The sequence below is a fragment of the Musca domestica genome, unplaced genomic scaffold (assembly GCF_030504385.1).
Source record: "Musca domestica strain aabys unplaced genomic scaffold, Musca_domestica.polishedcontigs.V.1.1 6, whole genome shotgun sequence".
Taxonomy (NCBI): Eukaryota; Metazoa; Arthropoda; class Insecta; order Diptera; family Muscidae; genus Musca; species Musca domestica.
The window spans coordinates 2,708,750-2,732,133 of NW_026712363.1; the positions used below are offsets into that span (position 1 = coordinate 2,708,750).

The following is a 23,384-nucleotide window of genomic DNA, read 5'->3' on the forward strand; positions in this document are numbered from 1 at the left end:
CTAACCTCAAAAATTACGTGAGATTGAATATAATAGATGTAGATTATCCACTCACTTTCTTGATTGATACAGGTGCAGATATTTCTTTATGTAAAGAAAAATTTTTGTACCGATATGAGGAAAATCCAGATGAATACTGCAATCTAACAGGCATTTCGAGGGAAGTTATTAAATATTTTGGGTCAACTAAAGTTAAAATAGATATAAATGGTATGGTTATTGAACATAGTATCCAGCTAGTATCAAATGATATTCCACTTAGTACAGATGGGATTTTAGGTAGAGATTTTCTATCAAAGTATAAATGTAATGTTGATTATGACAGATATATCCTAACCTTTAATTTAAATAGTGAAAACATCACAATTCCTATACATGATAGTTCTTTCAAAATTATTCAGGTAGTTGTAAAAAGGGGGAGTGAAATCATTCTACCTTTTACCATCAATTTGGTAGAAGACGCAGTAGTATTAAATAGGGAAATTACGAAAGGTGTGTTTTTAGCTAATTCTATAATTCCGAAAGATGGAAATAAGCATATCAAATTACTGAACGTTACTGACCAAGACATAACGATAGATCATATGAAATTAGAAACAGTTCCTTTGAGCAATTATGATATACTTACAGTCAACCATTGTTACTTACACGGTAGTTATACTGACGAACGTTTTGAGAGGTTAATAAGCAAAATTAATTTGGATGATTTAAGCGAAAGTCATAGGAAAGAAATTGTAACTATATTGAAGAAATATCAGTCGACATTCCATCTTGAAGATGAAGATTTAACGACGAACAATTTTTATAAGCAGAAAATTAACCTAGAAGACAAAAGTCCTGTTTATATAAAGAATTATAGATTACCACAAGCGCATAAAGAAGAAATAAATGCTCAAGTACAAGATCTTTTGAAGAGTAGAGTAATTGAACCGTCAGTTAGTCCTTATAATGCACCATTGCTATTAGTTCCAAAGAAAGGGCAATCAGATTTGAAGAAATGGAGATTAGTTGTGGATTTTAGGAAACTTAATGATAAGATTGTTAATGACAAGTTTCCATTAACTCGTTTGGACGATATTTTGGATAGATTAGGTAGAGCGAAATATTTTTCAACGTTAGATATGACTAGTTCTTTTCATCAGATTGAACTTGATTGTAAGTCGAGGCCACTGACAGCATTTTCAACACCCAATGGTCATTATCAATATACGAGATTACCCTTTGGTCTCAAAATATCATCTAACAGTTTTCAACGCATGTTGACTATAGCTTTATCTGGTTTAGAGTCTGAAGCATTTCTTTATGTTGATGACATAATAGTTTTTGGATGTAGTTCCAACAACACAATAAGAATCTCATTAAGGTACTTGATAGGCTGAATAGATACAATTTGAAACTAAACCATAATAAGTGTTGTTTTTTGAAATCAGAAGTAGTTTATTTAGGTCACTTGATAACTCCTAATGGAATTAGACCAGATCCTTCAAAATATGATGCGATAACAAAATATCCGGTTCCGAAGAACGCGGATGATGTTAGAAGATTCGTTGCATTTTGTAATTACTATAGACGTTTCATTAAAAATTTTGCAGAAATAACTACATGTTTGAATTCATTATCTAAGAAGAATACTAAATTTGAATGGACAGAAGAATGTCAAAAAGCATTTGAGACACTTAAAAATAGGTTGATAACACCACCAATTTTACAGTATCCAGATTTCGATAAACCTTTTATTTTAACTACTGATGCTTCTGATTTCGCTTTGGGGGCAATACTATCGCAAGGTGAGATAGGAAACGATAGACCAATAACTTATGCGAGTCGTTCTTTGAACAAGCATGAGAAAACTAAGCCGGTTATTGAAAAGGAATTATTAGGTATACATTGGGGAATTCAATTTTTCCATCCTTATCTTTACGGTAGGAAATTTGTAGTGGTTACGGATCATCGTCCACTAGTCTCATTGTTTTCTCATAAGAATCCAAGTTCCAAATTGACAAGAATTAGATTAGAATTATCAGACTATGATTTTGAAATTGTGTATAAAAAAGTAATTAATAATACTAATGCTGATGCACTTTCACGTATAAAAATAGACTCCAATATATTAAAAAGAATGATACCTCAGAATATTGATGAAAAAATTAAGAAATCGCTGGTGATAACACGAGGAATGAAAAATAAATTGCGCAATATTATAAATAAAGAAAATGAGATGACATATCCTGATGAGCCTGATCAACTCAAAGTATTGGAATGTACATCCATTAAAGATATAAAGCTGGCTAAAAAATTAAAATTTATAATTAATGAGTCGACAAAAGAATTCACTTTTCTTGATAATCATTCTGTGAACGAGTTGGCCATAAGATGTAGCGATAATCCTTATTATCTAGATAATATTTTGGAGAAACTATCATCTGAGTTAAGCAGATTGAGTATTAAGAATTTCGCACTTAGTAAAAGTGACGAAATATTTGAAATAATAACCCATGGGAAATTTAAAGAAAAAATGAATAAATATTTGAAAAATAGTGACGTCAGAATTCTTTTATATGAAAATCCTCGAAAAATCTTTAATGAAAAAGAAAAATATGAATTGATAAAATTATATCATGATACACCATGCGGAGGTCATTTTGGAGTAAGAAAAACATTATTAAAACTTAAACAAAAATATATATGGAAGAATATGTGCAAAATGGTAAAGAAATACGTATCTTCATGCGATTTGTGCCAAAGAAATAAACAGATAAGACATACCAAAGAACCATTAATGAAAACTGATACGCCATTAAGCAGTTTTGATACAGTGGTAATTGACACTGTAGGACCGTTGAGACCCTCAGATAATTATAGATATATTTTAACTATGCAGTGTGAATTAACAAAATATATAATAGCAGTACCAATGCAGACAAAAGAAGCTAAATCAATAGCTAGAAGTTTAAATGAACATTTAATATTAAAGTACGGAATATTTAAGACTCTAAAATCTGACAGAGGCTCAGAATTTGTTAATGAACTGATGAATGAGATGTGTAAACTGTTGAATATAGAACAGAAATTTTCCACAGCTTACCATCATGAAACAGTAGGTTCAGTAGAAAGAAATCATAGAGTCCTAAATGAATATTTTCTTACTTTTGTTAATAATGATAATTGGAGTGAATGGATACCGTATTATGCTTTTGCATACAACATAACGCCACATGTTGACACAGGGTATTCACCATTTGAATTAATTTTCGGAAAATTACCAACAATGCCAGGCGAAAAAGTAATGAATTATGAACAAATATATGATACAGAAAATTATGCTAAGGAAATGAAGCTTAGGTTAAAAAATTCATTAGAGAATGCTAGGAATATAATTGAACAGACTAAAATTAAGAGAAGTTTAAATTCATTAAGTAATACAAATAGAATAGATATTAAAATAGGAGATTTAGTTTTAGTTAAAAAAGGAGAATAGAAGAAAAAATGAATCACCTTATCATGGTCCGTATGAAGTAATCAATATTGAAAATTTAAATGTAACTATAAGAATTAATAACAAAGAGAAAACATTTCATAAGAAAACTAATCTTAAGCCAAAATATTTTTAAACAAAACACTTAATATGTATGAATGTAAACAAAAAAGAAAAAAAAATATTTTATTACCAAATAAAAAAAAAGAACAAAGAAAAATACTTAGCCCACTTAAGATCATATTCAATGAAAACAATTATGTAATTATAACTACTTATAAAAAAGGAGAAAAAGAAACAAAAATTATGTGTTACTTGAAACCTAAAGAATTTGTCATAAAATGCACACAATTTGTTTATGCACACAGTATTTTGTTTTGTTGAGTTGGCCAGTGCCACAACGAGTTCATTGCTTTCATTGTTTCTTTGTTTTCAAAGCGCTACTCATATGAAGTTCATTGCTTCATGCTTACTCATATGTTGGGCGACAGTTTAGAGTTTCCAATTGGAAACTCAAATACTATTGTAATGAATCAGAGTTCGGCCAATGGGAATGAAGAATATCCCAATAGTAAATTTGATTGAGTGAAATTCAAAAATATGAGTATGAATGAAAATATGAAATGCATAACAACATATGTAAAAATATCACATACACACATACAAATATACTTCGTTGTAAAATAGATTTGTAAGAACTCTTTTCTGATTGGTTAACAGAAAAGAGTATAGAGTGATATCTAGATTTAAGAATTTTTGTTAGAATTAAGAATTTTATTATAAATACGAAAAGGAAAAATAAAGAAGTCAGACATGTGCTGACATCCATCAAGCTTGCTCTATCAGCAAGCCAACAAAACATAAAAGTAACTTATTACAGGATTTGAATTTTATTTAAATAATAGATCACATGTGTTAAAAAGTATACATTAACTGTTTTTTAATAGCTCATCTACCCCCAAATTAGCCTAAACACACAATTATTAATTATTTGAAAGAATGTGTTGCTCTTCCTAAAATCTCAAATTACCAACATTTGAGGAATTTGAACGGGGCTACATCATTTGAGGGACTACACCAATTTAGATCGACCTGATACATATTTTGTATTCTTCATGAAAAATAGTTAGAATAGTCAAATATAATTACTATTTTACACCCATTGCCGTAAGATGGGAATTAATTCTATTTGCCATTTAAATTGTAATTTGGAGATAACATAAAGTCCATATTTTTCATCATAGTATAATTCAATGACGATTCAACAAATATTCGGTCCCGTGCTACTTTCTTATATTTTAAATTTGTTCATGTTTTCACAATTTATTTCATATAGATGTACATCCCAAATCTACGTTCCCAGCCAATATTCTCTTGGGGGTTACAAATTCAATAGAATACAAAATTTTCTTTTCTGACCACACATTAGATGTGAAAATGGACTTGGGGATACTCCAATGTGGGCACTTTACTTAAATAAATTCCTATGTGGCAATTATCTGTATGATGGTTTCTTACCCCAGGGTAGCATAAATACAATTTTTAGCCTAATCAATTGATAAATGTGGTCAAGACCAATATGGGCCCTACTCTGAAAATTTCAAATTTTATTTTATTTTTTTAGTTCTCTACCCCCTTAGAAACAAAGATGCCAGGTATTTTAAATGTTTGAGAAGAATTTCTGGAAGGATAGAATTCCTTTTCTTACTAAAAGTCCCATTCGCTCTACAATTTTGCACCCTTTAAATTTGGTATTTTACTGATTGTACTTCCAAAGAATTTTGCATTTTGAGCTCTCATTTGGCGGATTATTGTCACATGAAGGATTTTTTTCTATTTGTCAATTTTTTTCAATTTGTATTATCATATTGAATTTAGTGGTTTTTGTGCACAAAATAAAGAATAATTTTTCACTATATACAATTTTTCACTAAAAAAATGAAATAAGTGCGAAATACAATGTTAAGTGACATGTACCTTTCAACTCCAAGGCCGACATCGTGGAAGATGCGAACACATTTAAACAAACAAAAATTACCGAAAAAGCCTAATGGGACTCATTTCAAAGCTTGGACCTACTTCCTTCATGTGACAATAATCCGTCAAATGAGAGCTCAAAATGCAAAATTCTTTGGAAGTACAATCAGTAAAATACCAAATTTAAAGGGTGCAAAATTGTAGAGCGAATGGGACTTTTAGTAAGAAAAGGAATTCTATCCTTCCAGAAATTCTTCCCAAACATTTAAAATACCTGGCATCTTTGTTTCTAAGGGGGTAGAGAACTAAAAAAATAAGATAAAATTTGAAATTTTCAGAGTAGGGCCCATATTGGTCTTGACCACTTTTATCAATTGATTAGGCTAAAAAATTGTATTTATGCTACCCTGGGGTAAGAAACCATCATACAGATAATTGCCACATAGGAATTTATTCAAGTAAAGTGCCCACATTGGAGTATCCCCAAGTCCATTTTCACATCTAATGTGTGGTCAGAAAAGAAAATTTTGTATTCTATTGAATTTGTAACCCCCAAGAGAATATTGGCTGGGAACGTAGATTTGGGATGTACATCTATATGAAATAAATTGTGAAAACATGAACAAATTTCAAATATAAGAAAGTAGCACGGGACCGAATATTTGTTGAATCGTCATTGAATTATACTATGATGAAAAATATGGACTTTATGTTATCTCCAAATTACAATTTAAATGGCAAATAGAATTAATTCCCATCTTACGGCAATGGGTGTAAAATAGTAATTATATTTGACTATTCTAACTATTTTTCATGAAGAATACAAAATATGTATCAGGTTGATCTAAATTGGTGTAGTCCCTCAAATGATGTAGCCCCGTTCAAATTCCTCAAATGTTGGTAATTTGAGATTTTAGGAAGAGCAACACATTCTTTCAAATAATTAATAATTGTGTGTTTAGGCTAATTTGGGGGTAGATGGGCTATTAAAAAACAGTTAATGTATACTTTTTAACACATGTTATCTATTATTTAAATAAAATTCAAATCCTTATACTAAGGATCATTTAAGAGCAATCAATGTATGTATGTATTTAGTTATTGAAGCAGATCACATAGCAGTATACTGGAAGCTGTCAATAATGCAGATGCCAGGTGTAATATTAAAATGCGCAATAGCACAAATCCCAGCCAATATTTCTACTACACTCTTAAAAAATGCAACTATTAGAGAGGGACTGGTCCAATGTCGTAAATGGAGAAACATTTTTGCCAAACATTGTTATAGATGTCTAGAACAAGGTCATTTTGATCGACACTGCCAAGGGAAAGACCGAAGTAAGAAATGTGGCATTGATGGACATAGGTCAATCTCATGTCCAAACCTGATAAAAAGAAAACACACATCACTATATGCGAATAGGCTCTTATTATAGTAATGCAAATTAAGATCCTGCAAATTAACTTAAGAAGAGGATTCCAAACTCAAGATCTTATGATAAAGAATGCCTCTGGTATGGACGCTATAACTTTAACTAATAACTAACTATACAAGGTGTTGAGGAGCACAATGAAAATTGCGTTGTCATACACACAAAGGAATTAAGCATGTACAGTTGTTATTATTTGCCAAATATGGAGCTAAAAGAGGTTTAATAAAACTCTGGGAACTGGAAATTGCTGGAGATTTTAACAGTAAATCGTCCTAATGGTATTCACGGATAACAGACAAAAGAGGTTTGCAGTAAGCGAGATGATAGCAACACTAGACTAGACAGACTTGCTATATTCAATAAAGGAAATACCCCAACAGTTATAAGAGGCAACGCGACCTCAATCATCGACATGTTGACCGATAGACAATCCGTCGTCGTAAAGACTGTTTTGCATGCTGTACACATGCGGTAAATTCCTATAAAAATTACTATTTTCAGGCTAGAAGAATAAGTAAAAATAAGCGGTGGTTTCTCGCAAATGAAGTTTGGTTTTGTCTAAGGCAAATCCACCTTAGATGCTATAAGAGAAGTCATTGATAGTGCTAAAAAGTGTATGAATCAAATGAGGTGTTGTACGATAATCGCCATCACGAACGCTTTCAATTCTGCGGATCGGGATGTCATAAAGCGAACAATAACGATGCGTAACTTATCAGAATATTTGATCAAGATTATCGACAGCTATCTGGAAAATAGAATACTATCAATAACGCTTTTAATTCTGCGGATTGGGATGTCATAAAGCGAACAATAAGGATGCGTAACTTATCAGAATATTTGATCAATATTAACGACAGCTATCTGGAAAATAGAATTCTGTTGAATGATACAGACGAGGGTATCAAGCACTATAAAATAACATGAGGCGTCCTTCAAGGTTCGATCTTGGGTGTCTTTCTGTGGAACCTCATGTATGATGGCTTGTTAAACTTAATTTTACCCAAATAAATACATACATACATTGATTGCTCTTAAATGAACAGGCATACATATATATGCCGACTTACCCCGACTATTGTATAGAACCTAGATTTGGCTATTATCACATTAGCTGTTCATTTAAGAGCAATCAATGTATGTATGTATTTAGTTATTGAAGCAGATCACATAGCAGTATACTGGAAGCTGTCAATAATGCAGATGCCAGGAGTAATATTAAAATGCGCAATAGCACAAATCCCAGCCAATATTTCTACTACACTCTTAAAAAATGCAACTATTGTAGTGGGACTGGTCCAATGTCGTAAATGGAGAAACATTTTTGCCAAACATTGTTATAGATGTCTAGAACAAGGTCATTTTGATCGACACTGCCAAGGGAAAGACCGAAGTAAGAAATGTGGCATTGATGGACATAGGTCAATCTCATGTCCAAACCTGACAAAAACAAAATACACATCACTATATGCGAATAGGCTCATATTATAGTAATGCAAATTAAGATCCTGCAAATTAATTTAAGAAGAGGATTCCAAACTCAAGATCTTATGATAAAAAATGCCTCTGGTATGGACGCTATAACTTTAACCAATAACTAACTATACAAGGTTTTGAGGAGCACAATGAAAATTGCGTTGTCATACACACAAAGGAATTAAGCATGTACAGTTGTTATTATTTGCCAAATATGGAGCTAAAAGAGGTTTAATAAAACTCTGGGAACTGGAAATTGCTGGAGATTTTAACAGTAAATCGTCCTAATGGTATTCACGGATAACAGACCAAAGAGGTTTGCAGTAAGCGAGATGATAGCAACACTAGACTAGACAGACTTGCTATATTCAATAAAGGAAATACCCCAACAGTTATAAGAGGCAACGCGACCTCAATCATCGACATGTTGACCGATAGACAATCCGTCGTCGTAAAGACTGTTTTGCATGCTGTACACATGCGGTAAATTCCTATAAAAATTACTATTTTCAGGCTAGAAGAATAAGTAAAAATAAGCGGTGGTTTCTCGCAAATGAAGTTTGGTTTTGTCTAAGGCAAATCCACCTTAGATGCTATAAGAGAAGTCATTGATAGTGCTAAAAAGTGTATGAATCAAATGAGGTGTTGTACGATAATCGCCATCACGAACGCTTTCAATTCTGCGCATCGGGATGTCATAAAGCGAACAATAAGGATGCGTAACTTATCAGAATATTTAATCAAGATTATCGACAGCTATCTGGAAAATAGAATTCGATCAATAACGCTTTTAATTCTGCGGATTGGGATGTCATAAAGCGAACAATAAGGATGCGTAACTTATCAGAATATTTGATCATCATTATCGACAGCTATCTGGAAAATGGAATTCTGTTGAATGATACAGACGAGGGTATCAAGCACTATAAAATAATATCAGGCGTCTTTCAAGGTTCGATCTTGGGTGCCTTTCTGTGGAACCTCATGTATGATGGCTTGTTAAACTTAATTTTACCCAAAGTCGCAAAAATAGTTGGATATGCTGATGATATAGCTCTTATCATCGATCTACAGGCTATCAAGAATATCGGGATAGCTTGTATCCAAAAAGCTATCCTCTTGCACCCCACCAAACAGAGGCGATACTCGTAACTCGAAGGAAAAAAATTCAATTATTCAAAGCTTTTAATTGACGGATATGAGAATAAAATAAAAAACTCACTGAAATATCAAGGAGTAATTCCCAACAATAGGTTGTCTTTTACACAACACGTCAGAACAGTATCCGATACACCAGTTAGAACTGCAAGCAAACTAGTTCGAATAATGCCTAACATTGAAACGCCAAATCAAATCACCACGGCAGCGGGTTCTACGACACCGGATTGACCCGAAACAACAACACTCCAATTTCGGCCAGCGGTTGCCACCCCAGTGTATACATGTTCATGTTTGCTTATTTTTCTTTTCCGGACCATGGTTCTGTACGGTTTGCCAAAACACCATCCACCATAGATCAGTCTCGGTGCGATGTAATGGATGCATTTTAGGAATTGATCCGGTTTAACTCGGTTGCGAAACTATAGCGATAGGGACAATGTTGCTTCGTGCTGTACCAACGTAGTCCCCAGTGAGTCCACGACCTCGTCGTCAACTTCCGAGTCGTCGTCGGAGTATGGAACTCCCCCGCAGTCTCCAGAACAGCAAACTTTACCGCATCACTCAACTCCACATGTTGCTTTTCCAATTCCGGACAATGCATCATTCTTGCAGTTCAATTGCAACGGACTCCGAGGTAAAATTGATGAGATAGTGGATTTTATGAATCGGAGGAATATTAAGATCGCAGCGGTGCAGGAAACCAAGCTTAATGAAAATTGTAGCTTACAACATTGCAATGGTTACAACGTATTGAGGAAAGATCGCACCAGAAGTGGAGGTGGGGGATTAGCGTTCCTGTTACACCATTCTGTTCAATACAGACCTATCTCGCTTGAGCTAGTCTCTAGTGACCCGTACATGGAGTGTATGGGGTAGCAGTCAAGTGTGGTACTGCCGAGGTAGAGGTGCTTAATGTGTATATCCCGCCGGTTAATAGCTGTGAACCGCGTTACTTGCCTAACATGAGTTGTGGCATTCCCAACATGAGTTGTGGCATTCCGTCCTAGGTAATGAGCAGAGCGGATCAGCGTTGGCAGAGCAGATTGACTGCTCCACATTTTGCACGGTAAACGAGGATGTCCCCACCCGAATAAGAGGAGAGTGTCACAGTTCGCCAGATTTAACCATCGTGTCACCCGGTCTGATAAATGACGTGACTTGGCAACCCGTCATTTCTCTTGGCTCAGACCATCTCCCGATAATCGTCTCCATCAGCAGATCGCCCGATTTCATAACCTCTGAACGCCGCACTTTCCTTAACCATGGGAAATCCCACTGGCCCAAGTCCAGAGAGTTCACCAACATTCGCTTCAGAGAACTGCCCAATCCTTCTGATGTTCGGGTAGCTGAAAGTATTTTCCGGGACATCATCAAAGCTGCAGCCGCTCGCTATATACATGCTGGTCGAATACCCGAAGTAAGAGCAAATTTCCCAGCAGAGGCAGCGGGATTAGCAAATGAGCGTGATGGGCTCCGACGTACCAACCCTACTAATCCCAAAGTCAGTGAACTGACAGTGGAAGTCAACCGGTTGGTACAGGAGCATAAGCGGAAAGAGTGGCTAGACCATCTGAAGTGTTGCAACATTGGAACCGATTTGAGTAAACTGTGGATAACGGTAAAGTCACTCTCGAACCCAAGAAAAAAGGATATAGGACAGCAGTCACATTTAACGACGTAACTGTGACTGATCCGAAGAAGTGCGCTGGCTGTTTTAACCGCCAATTTGTCGAGCACCCCGAGAGTGATAGGGCGAGGCGAAGAGTACTACGTCGTATAAGAGCTCTTCCCGCCGAGGATGTACCTCCACAGTTTACGATGGGTGATGTTGCGAATGTCATCCGAAACGCTAAGTCATAAAGCGTTGGGCCCGGACAGAATATCAATGGTAATGTTGAAGCAACTGGATACGCCGGGAGTTGAGTATTTAACCAAAGTCCTTAACTTGTCGTTAGCCACCCACATAGTTCTCGAAGCCTAGAAAATGAGCAGGGTGGTCCGCTACTGAAGCCTGGCAAGGATGCCAGCAAAGGCGAATAATAGCAGTCGAGGACTCAACCAGAACAGGCCGTGCCACAGAACGGTAGTGGTGGCTCTCGACCTATCAAAGGCCTTTGATACGGTCAATCATGCCACGCTGTTCGAGGACGTTGAGAACACTACCCTCCGGCCAAGTTCGAAACGTTGGATAGTCAACTATATGTGTGGACGCCAGTCGTACGTGGAATTCCGGAATAAGAAGTCCAAGCCCGGAACTGTTTAACCTCTACCTTTCCGGAATTCCACCCCCTCCAGACGGCATCGAGATCGTAACTCATGCGGATGATCGTACGATCATGGCGTCGGGTCCTGTAGTTGATGACATATGTGTCAAGGTGAATAACTATCTCGCGGAGCTTGCCGCTTTCTTCCACGCGAGGAATATGAGAATATCCGCCACTAAATCGACGGCCACACTATTTACCACATGGACTGCGGAGATATCTGAATGTGCAGGTCGAGGGGCATATAATTCCGACCACCAACTACCCCAAAATCCTTGGGGTCACATTCGATAGTATGTGCAAGTCTTCCGCGCAAGCCACAGCTATTTGCGATAAAATGAAAAGTAGGAACAAGGTCCTCAAGGCGCTAGCCGGCAGCACTTGGGGTGCGGATAAGGAAACTTTGTTGACCTCTTATAAAGCGATAGGTCGGTCTGTGATTAGCTATGCGGCTCAAGTGTTGTCGGCGAATACAAGTGCAACGCAGTGGAAAAGTATTCAGACCTGCCAGAATGCCGCCCTGAGAACTGCAACAGGGTGCCTCCTCATGACTCCTGTGGACCATTTACATGAGGAGACGAAGGTTCTTCCCTTACGTCAGCATAATCATATGCTTTCGTTGCAGTACCTGCTTGGGTGTTATCGTGGGAGTCACCCTAACCACCATATGGTGGATAGAACTCCCCCAACCAGGTGGTCAGGAAGGACCTGTACGATCTAGAGAGAGAGGTCCAGCGATGTAAGAGAGAGCCTCTAGATCATGAAGCCTATCAAGCGGGTCTAAATAGCATTCATACTGATGCAGTCGCAGAGGTAGTTAATAATTACAGTATGAATGCCATACTCGGAGTCCACCCCCCATCCATTGCAGCTGAAGAACGTCGGCCGCCTAGGCAAACCAGGGTAGTTTTGGCCCAACTACGTTCAGGATGGTGCAGCCGTCTCAATTCGTATTGGGCACGAATTGATGAGGATGTGCGGAACGCATGCCAAGCGTGCGATACTGGCCCGCACAACACGCTGCACTTGTTAATTGTCCAGCCAAACCTACCCAACTCCGTCCAGAGGATCTATGGCTACAGCCCATTAAGGTAGCAGAATTCCTAAACCTGGACATTGAGGAAGTACCGGATTAGTCAGAAAAAACAACGGAGCATGTAAAACTGCTACAAAACAACAACAACAACCAGGAGATTATTTGCCTCTGTAGCGTACGCTCAAGTTATGTAGCAAGAATTTATGTGGCCACCTTGAGAAAGTGCATCGTTTGTGTGCATTACGAATTGCATCCGCTTATCGCACTACGTTCACAGCATCGTTGTCTATCCTAGCTGGAGTGCCTCCTATTACTCTAACGCTAGACGAAAGGAGGTATATACATGAAAGCGAAAATTATTACCAATCGGATACACAAAAAGAGATATTGTGACAAGAAGCTAGAGATATACAATTTGCATAGTGGCAATCCATATTCAATAACTGCGAAAAGGGTAGATGGAATTTAAAAATAATATCCCAAGTGGAAAGTTGGATAAATGGAGTTGGAGTTTGGAAAAAACTGAGAAACGTATATTTTTAAATATGTGGGTATGATTTGTTCTTCTTTTTGATTACATTTTGTTGTTTATGTGAAGTATTTTTGCCCAAGATTTTGTTTATTTTATGTTCAAATCGGATTAAAAAACATTAATATACGTACGATTTTTTTAATATTGCCTTCTTCTTTCTGCCGTCGTTAAAATTTCTCACAGCTTTGTTTTTGGACTTAGTCAGTTGAGATTTGTGCTGTTTGCTGACATCAAAACAACATACCATTAGGATAATGACAACGACCAAAACATCGAATATCGGAAGTAATCGTTATATGGGGGGTGTAACAAAACGTGAACCTATATAGACAAGTTTCTGTCACTGGTCCATTATGAACGTCAAATAGGAAAACTTATACTATTCCGCTAGAAACAGTGGCTAAAATTGTAAAAAATGCAGAATATAAGTAGGTACATTTATATGGGGTTTGTACGAAGTCATGGACTTATATGAACATTGTTCTGCCACAGTTGAAAGAAGACATTTCGAACTCCAAATACCGAGTTTTAAGCTAATCGGCTAGTCCACTAAATACCGAAAATGGGCAAAGGAAACGTTTTTACGCAAAGGTATCTGAATTCAAGCGCGTCTCATTTTAAACTGAATATACCAGTAAGACATATTGCATAATGCAGTTAAACTTTAAAAAAACCGTAAAGTAAGTAAGGTCGTTATATGGGGCCACACCAAAACGGGAACCTCTATAGACAATTTTAAGGATTGTCATCTTCCAAATCTTCTAAAATACAAAATTCGAAAATTGGAACTAAATATTCAATATGCTGCCACCGGGCTAGAAACCATTATGATTAACAAATAGCAATTTTTAGACAATTCCGAGAAAAAATGTGGCAAAAATCATCAAAATACCAAATATCGGGAGGTACCGTTATATGAAGGATATACCAAAACGTGGACCTATACATACAATATTTCGCCATACCATTCGCTAGAATCCATTATGGCCTACAAATACCAATTTGTTGACAAATCCGTGGAAAATGTGGCAAAACTCATCACAATACGGAATATCGAGAGGCACCGTTATATGGGAACTATACGTGGACCGATGTATCTCATTTTTAATACCAACCATCCTAGACACAATACCAATTTTTCTGCCAAATTTTGAATTTGGGCTCTACGTCAAATAATGTCGTGACTTAAATCGGCGAGAATTTTATAATGAATATAAATATATATACTTTATCAACGTCTACGACGAATACTTTAAAAAATCAGTTAAAACCAAATTATGAATCTAATTTATACTAATACGTTTTATTTTGCTAATCACCATAATTCAAACTAGCGATATTCTTTTTAAAATTCCTAAACTATCGATTTTGACTGTTTCAGGTAGCGGTTATAGCGATTTTTACGCAAAATTGGTTATTGTCAGTACTTTTAAAGCAGACGAAAAGAATAACGGACCAAGGCTTATATAAGGTTCAGCAAAAAATACCGTACAATAAATACGTATAGCTACATTTTTTTGAGTGCCACATTTATGTATGTATTTTTTGTTTTAAAAATAATAACACGAATTTTTTAAAATAAATTGTTGGAAAAAAGGTTATTGTGGTGCGCACGTTAAAGATGTAAACCAGTTTTGCCATGGAATTGATACACTAAACAGTTTGGATCGTATATTTTGTAACAACCGGTGTTTGTTATGTAAACGGAAAACCGCAAATGTGTGTCTTTGAATGGCGTTTTGCGCGGCTATGGCTCGTCGTATGAGGTGTGGTTCTTGCCATTGTGGAACATTTCGGTTGACAAAAAAATTCATACCGGTCTGATTCCAACTTAATGAGTTTATTTGTGTGGTGGAGAACCTAGAATATGTCCTGTGCCTGTGTCTATTAATTGAACAGTGTTCGGCTTGCTTGTTTGGGATACCATAGTATTTTGTTGTTGCAAAATCGTCAGGCAAAATCCCATTATTGTTGTTTTTATAAAAACAACGTTTGTTTATGAGTGGAGAACGATGGTAATTTTATTTATCCAAATATCTTCCTAATTTGAATCAGGTTTCCCCTAGCGGCTATCCGGCTAGGGAGACTGCCCACCCACCGCGATTACTTCTCGCCATGACACCCCTATCCACAGGGTGCCCTGTATTCGAACCTTCACTTGCCCCTCTATCTCATCCCTACCCCCTTTTTAAAGAGCTTTATGCCGAATGCATTGTTTTCAGTTTAGTTCTACAAATTCATTCATACTTGTGCTTAACAAATGAATTTTAGTAAAAATTATATGAATATCAAGAACAAGGTATTAGCAAACAAAATACATTATAAAAATGATTTCTTGATTTCATTAATTCATTATTATTCTTTAATCTCCCTCTTCTTTTTCAGGTAATCTAATAATAATTAATTTTTCTTTCTTTTTGATCCAGGTAATTTCTCTCTTTTCAGGAAATTTCTTTTCTTTGCAGGTAATCTGTTTTCAGGTAATTTCTCTCTTTTCAGCAATTTTTTCTTTGGTAATTTGTTTTCTGGTATTTCTCTCTCTTCAGCAATTTTTTTCTTTTCAGGAAATTTCCGGCGGCTGATAAAGATTATGTAGGCTTTATTTGGAGGCGGCTCTTCCCAATGTGTGAGTTAAAAGTTCAAGTTTGTGGTGGTAGCATTGGCGAACTAGGACAAAACAACGTTCCTAACACTGGCTTGAGGTCAACCCTGAGTGGAATTCTGTACCCAATGTGGTAAGTAGACTCTAAACTTAAACTGCTTGTTTTCCCTTCTACTAACTTTTACTATTTTTCTCTTTTCTTGCTATGCAATGTTCAAGGAATCTAATTGGCTTGATGTCCGTCCGTCCTGCCGTCTAAGTTGAAAGGTATAAAGTCTATGGGAATTACCAGGGGCTTGCCAGAGTGACAAAGCCGCAAATCTGCGGTGTTGGTGTGGCTCCCGAGGTTAATTCTAAGATGGTTTCAAAGTTTTGTGTTTAAATATTTAAATATTGTTTAGTTAATTGTTTTTAATTTGATTAAAACTTCTTTTATTTTAAGTTTAAAAGCAAAACGAAAATTTAATAAATGCCAAAAAAAAAAAAAAATTAAAACAATTCGGGTTTTCTTGTTAGTCTTGCTGTTGTCGGTTGGCTGGAGCCACACATCCAATCTTCTTACAAGTGAAAATCAAAAAGAGCTTATTTTCCTTCAAACATTTTTCCAGGAAATTTCTGTTTGTCATGCTTTTTTCTTTTTGTTTTCATCCCCTTCATCTTGACATTTTTGCATGCGGTTGCAATAAAACAGCTGTTGTTGCAGTTGGTTGGCAATATTCTTTTTCTTCTTTTTTATTTATTCATTTTTAAACTTAACCCTCTATAAGACGCACTCCACATTTTTTTAAAGATAATCCAGAAATGTCATTCATTGTTTGCGCTTTTTTGCTTATTTTAACATTCACGAAAAATATTGCATATCAGTAGTTTTACGAAACTGTTCTCCCTCTTTATTGTGCCATGAAGAATACTACTTTTAACAACGATTGGACGATAAACTTATTAGTTGCTCACTATTGTGATTTGACTTTTTTTAAATTCAAATGACAATTATGAACTTTGAGGACGAATTTAGTTAAGAGATAGGCTTACTGGCCGATATTATATCGACTATGTAAATTAACTGAGAAACGTAAGTTTTTATATGTGTAGGTATGATAGAGAGACCGAAATTCATTTCATTGTGTCCATTGTTCATATTCCATTTTTATATATAACACAAGTAGTTTCCATTACATTTTTCGCAAAAGTTAGCTATAAAAACATAAGTAGGATAATGTGATTGTTTCAGTTTTAAATATTAGAGGTTCCAATATTAAACATGTAAAACCTATAATATTTAGGATGTGTAATTGGCCGATTAATTGGATATGGCCACATATATGGTAATACTTAAATGCTTTACGCAGCAGTGTGTATGGTACCTTATATTAACGAATCCTTAGTATATATAAGCGTTATATGTATGTTTGGCAAGAATCTTAGCAATGTATAAAATATGCCAACTTACCCCCAATCTTACATACCAACCATTATTATATATACAGAAGATGTAGAGCGATAGTTTTGCCTAAAATCGAATACATCGTAATACTCCTTAATATTTTTACTTTGTTTAATATTTTTTATTTTACTATTGTCAGATTAGCTATTAATTTAAGAGCAATCAATGAATCAATGTATGTATGTAGTTATTGAAGCAAATCACATAGCAGTATACTGGAAGCTGTCAATAATGCAGATCCCAGGAGTAACATTGAAATGCGCAATAGCAGAAATCCCAGGCAATATTGCTACTACACTCTTAAAAATACAACGATTAGAGTGGGACTGGTCCAATGTCGTAAATGGAGGAACATTTTTGCCAAACATTGTTAAAGATGTCTAAAACAAGGTCATATTGCTCGACACTGCCAAGGGAAAAACCGAAGTAAGATGTGTAGAAAATGTAGCATTGATGTACATAGGTCAATCTCATGTCCAAACCTGATAAGAAGAAAATACACATCACTATACGGGAACAGGCTCATATTATTGTAATGCGAATTAAGATCCTGCAAATTAACTTAGGAAGAGGACAGCAAACTCAATATTTTATGATAAAAAATACCTCTGGTATGGACGCAGACATAATTTTAATCAGCGAGCAATACTGGATATGTGAAGGCAGACAGTGGTACCAAGACATTAGTGCAAATACGTCGATATACTCAAGAATAATTGTACAAAGTGTTGAGGAGCACAATGAAAATTTCGTTGCCATACACACAAAGGAATTAAGCATGTATAGTTGTTATTATTCGCCAAATATGGAGCTTTAAGAGGTTTTAATAAAACTCTGGGAACTGGAAAGGCACATAAAACTACAGCATACACCAGTACTAATTGCTGGAGATTTTAACAGTAAATCGTCGGAATGGTGTTCACGGATAACAGACAAAATAGGTTTAGCAGTAAGCGAGATGATAGCATGAATAATCTAGACCGACTAGGTATATTCAATAAAGGAAATACCCCTACATTTATGAGAGGCAACGCAACCTCAATCATCGACATTGCATTAGTCTCAACAACAATTGCACCGACAGTACTAAACTGGAAAGTTTTAAGTGACGAATCACTAAGTGACCATCAATACATGCCATTTGAAACACTACTAAGCCGAGGTGGAATATAAGGAAACTAAACACAAGTAAATACAAGGACAAATTGATCGATTTAAAGGGTAGAATCGATCGCAATAAATTCGATTAGGTGAAAGGTGCAATCAAATTGGGATGACAAAACAATGTCAGTAGTTACAACAAAAAAACGTGTTTACTGGTGGAACAAAAATATTGCTGATTTACAAAAAAATACATCAAAGCAAAAAGAGTAGCAACGAGAAAAAAAGAAGACATAGTAGCGACAGACCGATATAGAGCTGCTAGAAAAAATCTTCGCCTAGCAATTAAAAAATCGTGGGAATCACAAAATAATGAAGTGCCCTGTGGGTCACCCATATATGATTGTTACAAAGAAAATTGGAAATAGAAGTGCTATACCAGGGATAAGAGATCCACAGTGGGCTGTAACAATACTTGAAACTCTTTTTCCGAAGTGTAAAAACAGAAGGGAAATATTTCCCGAACAACAGGAGGGAAACTATGAGCCACTTAGTACCACAGAAATCATAGAGACCTGTCAAAAATTAATGAAAAGGAAAGCACCAACACTAGATGGAATCCCAAACATGTTTTCATTCAATGTTTAAGGAAGGGCGAGTTTCCACCAGTCTGAAAAATACAGCAGTTAGTGTTGTTACGTAAGAATGTAAAACCGCTAGACAATCCGTCGTCGTATAGACTGTTTTGCATGCTGGACACATGCTCTAGATTCCTAGAAAAATTACTGCTGTACAGGCTAGAAGAATAAGTGAAAATAAGCGGTGGTTCTCGCCAATGAAGTTTGGTTTTGTCAAAGGCAAATCCACCGTAGATGCTATAAGAGAAGTCGTTGATTGTGCTAAAAAGTGTATGAATCAAATGAGGTGTTGAGCGATAATCGCCTCAGATATCAAGAACGCTTTAATTTTTTGGGATTGGGATGTTATAAAGCGAACAACAAGGATGCGTAACTTATCAGAATATTTGATCAATATTATCGATAGCTATCTGGAAAATAGAATTCTGATCGTCGATCAACCAATCTAGTCGAAATTACACCATTGATAGCCTATCAAGGATATCATCACAGCTCGTATCCAATAAGCTATCTCTTGCACTCCACAAAACAGAGGCGATATATTTACAATTCTTCACAGTTTTATTTTTGGCCCTAGTCAGTAGAGATTTGTGGTGTTTGAAAACATCAAAACAACATACCATTAGGATAATGTCAGTGACCAAAACATCGAATATAGAGTAGAATCGTTATATGGGGTCCATAAGAAAACAGGAAGCCATATAGGCAAGTTTCTGTCACAGGTCCATTATGAACGTCAAATAAGGAAATTTGTACTATTTAGCTAGAAACTGTGACAAAAATTGTAAAAATACAGAATATAAGTAGATACATTTATATGGGGTTTATACGAAATCAAGGACTTATATGAACATTGTTCTGACACAGTTGAAAGAAGACATTTCGAACTCCAAATACCGAGTCTTAAGCTAATTGGCTAATCCTCTAAATACCGAATATGGGCATGTACAATCGCCGAATAGGGGCAAAGGAAACATATGTAAAAGTATCTGAATTCAAGAGCGTTTCACTTTAGACTGAATATGCCAGTAATACCTTTTGCATAATACAGTTTAACTTGTCAAAAAAAACCGTAAATATGAGGCCATACCAAAACGGGAACCTCTATAGACAATTTTATACTTCAAGTATTGTCGTCTTCCAAATCTTCTTAAATACCAAATACCAAAATTGGAACTAAATATTCAATATTCTAACACACCATTATGAACAACAAATACCAATTTTTAGAAAATTTCATGAAAAATTGTGGCAATGATCATCAAATGCCATATATCGGGAGGTACCGTTATATGGAGCATATACCAAACCGTGGACCTATACTAAAACCAAATATGACATACAAATACCAATTTTTAGACAAATCCGTGACAAAATGTGGCAAAAATCATCAAAATACCAAATATCGGGAGATACGAAACGAGGACCTATACATACAACGTTTCGTCACCGGAGCTAGAATCCATTATTACAAACATATACCAATTTTTAGACAAATCCATAAAAATTGTGGCAAAAATCATCAAAAACCGAATGTCGGGAGGTACCGTTATATGGGGGCTATAGCAGAACATGGGCCTATACATACAATATTTCGTCATACCATTCGCTAGGCCCATTATGGCCTACAAATAACATTTTTTTGAATAAGGAATATCGAGAGGTACCGTTATATAGGGACCATACGTGGACCGATACTAACCATCCTAGACACAATACAAATTCTTCGGCCAAATTTTGAAGCACTACGTCAAATAATTTGGGCTGTGTCGTGATTCAACAGACAGACGAACGAACAGACAGATGAACATTGTTAAATCGTTTATACGTCTACGACGAATATTTAGGGATGCCACAAACAAAGTGCCATAAATAATAGGTGTGTCTGGTTACTTTTCCAGCAGGAATTGTCCAGCAACTTCTTTCTGAGAGAGTAAGGTAGTTTTATTCTCTTTTGCAAGGAAAATGCGAAAAGTAAACAGACGGTATTCCTGCAGAAGTTTGCAACTAATCAGCTGATTTGTCAAAACAAACCAATTTGTCCCCATAAGGAGAATTAAAACAAAGGAAGCAATACTAATTTTACAAGTTTTTTAAATAAAAATGTTGGAAATAGTATTTTATTTTCTTATTACATATTAATATTTACTTTTTTTCACATTCTTTTACGTTGTTCTCAAATTGAAACTAAACAAACAATAGAAAACATCTGATTGAATGTCGATGAATGAGAAGAAGAAGAGTTGCAAGTGATTGCAAGAAGAAATTTGTCCAGCAAGAATTTGCAAACTCTCACTGAAAAAACTGTCAAAATTTCTCTCTCCAACCGCTCTCTTTTGCAGAACTTTCGGGTTAACAGACGACTTCCAGTAACAATTTGTAACAATTGTTACAAATTTTAGAGTAACCAGACACACCTAATATACCTTCCTTTCCAACTATAGTTGTGTTCCAGTACTTTTTTAGTAGTAAAACTAGCAGAAGAGAGAACAGTACGAAATGCCATTCTCATTTAGGTGTGCTCAAAAAATAAGGGAACGGAAAATTAGCAGAAATGTGCTAAAATGTCAACATTCAAAATTCCAAAAGAAAACAGTCTAAATCGGACTGGTGAAACCTTACTGAAATGGACGCCAAAATTTAAAAATGAGTATTGAAAATAAATTAAAATTAATAATTATTTTTGAATGGTGTTTATTTAGAAAGTTTTGTTTTCAGAATGCGTTGAAGAGTATTTAGAGGTGGAGTTTTCTCAAATCCCAACCCGGAAAAGCTCACATGGTTGGAGGCGCCGGTTAAATTAATGTTAAGTCTGCAAGAAGACTTAATGCTACAAGTTAGGAAGACAGCCAACCTAAAAAATAAAAAGAAAATGTTCGCAGTAATAAGCAAACGACTTTGATTCTAAGCTTAATTTCCAATTTACCTTTTACTAATTTTGCACTGTTTTCCAATACGTTTTCTTCGTCTGATTCCTCATTCAGCCAATCCTCTTTACTGCTGGAATCATCCAAAAGTGAATACATCAGTTGCTCCATATTTTCTCTTTTTGTTTTTTGCACGACAAATATTAGTTATTCTTTATTTTTTAAGTTAATCTTTTTTCTTTACATTTGTTGTTACGCGCGAACATTGAAACGTATTAATACATTTTTCAACCTTGTTAGCCCTGCCAATTAAATGTCAAATTTACAATTTGCACATTTCTGCTCGGCCAAATTCATGTAGCTAAAACAAGCAGAAATGTGCACCACTCAGCGCCATTTTATTCTCGAGAGAGCTGCAAGTTTTGCTAGTTTTTGGAGTACGGGAACGCGTTGTAGTAGAATTAGCACTAATTAGTACTAACTTTTAGGTTCTGGAACACAACTTATATTTGTATCCCAGAACCTACAAATTGTGAGATAAAATTTATAAATGTCCAAACTCTACGAAAATATTCAATTTCTTTTACGTTTATATTTTACATTCAAAAACCACTTAAAACAAATTTATAAATCTGAGTTATACTAATATGTTTTATTTTACTAATCTCCATAATTCAATCTAGCGATATTATCTTTAATCCCTAAAGTAGCGATTTTGGCTGTTTCAGGTAGCGGTTGTAGGGATTTTTACGCAGAATTTTTTATTGTCATTACTTTTAAAGCAAACGAAAAAAATAAGGGACCATAGATTATATAAGGTCCAACAAGAAAATTGCGGTGCAATAAAAAGGTATAGCTACAATTTTTTGAGTGCCAAGTTTGTGTCTGTATTTATTGTTTTAAAAAATAAGAACAAGAAATTTTCAAAATAAATGGTTGGAAAAAAGGTTATTGCGGTGCGCGCGTTAAAGATGTAAACCAGTTTTGGCATGGAGTGAATACATATTTTTTTAAGAAAATCCAGAAATGTCATTCATTGTTTGCGCTTTTATCTCATTTTAACATTCAGGAAAAATATTGTATTTCAGTAGTTTTACGAAACTTTTCTCCCTCTTTATTGTACCATGAAGGATACTACTTTTAACAACGATTGGACGATAAACTTATTAGAAGGACGAACTTATTTAAGAGATAGGCTTACTGGCCGATCTTATATCGACTATGTAACGAACCTTTCTATGTAGGATTTGAGAGTGGATGAGTTTCTAAATAAACTGAGAAACGTAGGTTTTTATATGTGTGGGTATGATAGAGAGACCGATTTTCATTCCATTGTGTCCATTGTTCATATAACGCAACTAGTTTCCATTACATTTGT

The 23,384-nt window shown here is 35.4% G+C and overlaps 1 long non-coding RNA gene across 1 annotated transcript; it reads right to left on the bottom strand.

The window, feature by feature from the left end:
* Positions 1–21,816: 21,816 nt before the first annotated feature.
* Positions 21,817–22,507, bottom strand: LOC131805684 (uncharacterized). The gene is made up of 2 exons (XR_009343772.1): positions 22,066–22,507; positions 21,817–21,993 (listed from the first exon to the last, which is right to left on the bottom strand). It is a non-coding gene; the product is annotated as an uncharacterized LOC131805684 (long non-coding RNA).
* Positions 22,508–23,384: the final 877 nt, after the last annotated feature.